Raw genomic sequence first — 1,242 nt, 5'->3', positions numbered from 1 at the left:
TTCGAAATGGAATCAAAATGTACGTGTATATATATACTGTAGTTGGCCAAATTAGAGAACGAAAATAAAGTTTAAAGTTATTTCGATTTCTACTTCTGTTTTTCCGAATGTAATTTTTACTGTAAATACCTTAAATTAGTTTCATTATTTACAATAATCTTTTTTACGAAGTGATTAATAACTAAATAATTTATAATAGAGAAACTGTTTATTTGAAAAAATATAAATTATAACAAGATGTAGAAAATTAGAGAACGTATGATGCGGATTTCAAAATAAAGTAACTGACAACACTCTGAACTTTGTATACTTAGTTGCCTGATCTGTGCAAAGATTAATAGGGTACAGTTGTGAACTGACAATAATAGAAAGCCACGTAAAGTTGCTGAAAGTCTCAGGATCCGAGAAGTCACACTGAAGAAAAACTGGATAGCACTTTCTGATTTCATTAGAGACATTAACTGATCACATAGTTTTGTTTCAAGAACTCTCAAGCATTATGAAGAAACAAGCTTGTTTGTGTTATGAGGAATATGTAGGGGGACACCACAGAAAACGAGCGCGTGGTGAGACCGTGTAATTCAGAGGCTTTCGCTTAACGATCGATTCAGGATTGTTGTAGGAAATTCTTGCCAATGAGCGAATACTTTGGACGGACGACAACTGGTGGTTTGTGTTCTTCAGTGACGGATATATGTTCAATTTGGTTGGCTCCAGTAATAGACAATACGTGAGACGTCTGAAAATGGAAACATTGCTCCCTAAATGTGTGAAGAAATCAATAACGGTAAGAGTTGGGGTTTAATGATATGGAGAAGGGATTCTGCAGTAGGTTCTGGGGCTTTCATTGAGATCCATGGTAATGTGAATTCGGTCATATAGAAAAACATAATTGTGAAGAATGTTGTTACTGTTGTGATATCATAACGAACTCATCGGCCAATATTTATGCTGAATAATGAACCATGTCACAGTGTTAAATTAGCAATGGGAATGTTTGAAGCTGATAATAATCCCGTAAAGCGTTGGCCAGTACAGGACCCTGACATATCTAAATCTTTAGAGCAGAATTTATAGCTGATTACTACACACATTGTTCTCTCTCCTTGTTTCTTTCTGTTTTCTTTTCTGTTAAAGAGCGTAGGCTCGAAATGTTAAAGACTTTTTCAATTCCCGAGCGTTATACTAATACATCTATTGTTTTCTTCACCACCTGTCTTCGTCTGTTCTTTTTTTTGTGAA

At 34.9% G+C, this 1,242-nt stretch overlaps 1 long non-coding RNA gene across 1 annotated transcript in view; it reads left to right on the top strand.

The window, feature by feature from the left end:
- The first annotated feature begins 218 nt into the window (after positions 1–218).
- Positions 219–1,242, top strand: part of LOC128249869 (uncharacterized) — a 3,834-nt gene continuing 2,810 nt past the window's right edge. The window contains exon 1 of the long non-coding RNA XR_008266001.1: positions 219–787. This is a non-coding gene — a long non-coding RNA (uncharacterized LOC128249869). The remainder of the gene's footprint in view (positions 788–1,242) is intronic.

Source organism: Octopus bimaculoides, chromosome 18 (assembly GCF_001194135.2).
Source record: "Octopus bimaculoides isolate UCB-OBI-ISO-001 chromosome 18, ASM119413v2, whole genome shotgun sequence".
Taxonomy (NCBI): domain Eukaryota; kingdom Metazoa; phylum Mollusca; class Cephalopoda; order Octopoda; family Octopodidae; genus Octopus; species Octopus bimaculoides.
The sequence above is the reverse complement of the archived record's forward strand: the minus strand, read 5'-3'. Positions and strand labels throughout refer to the sequence as shown.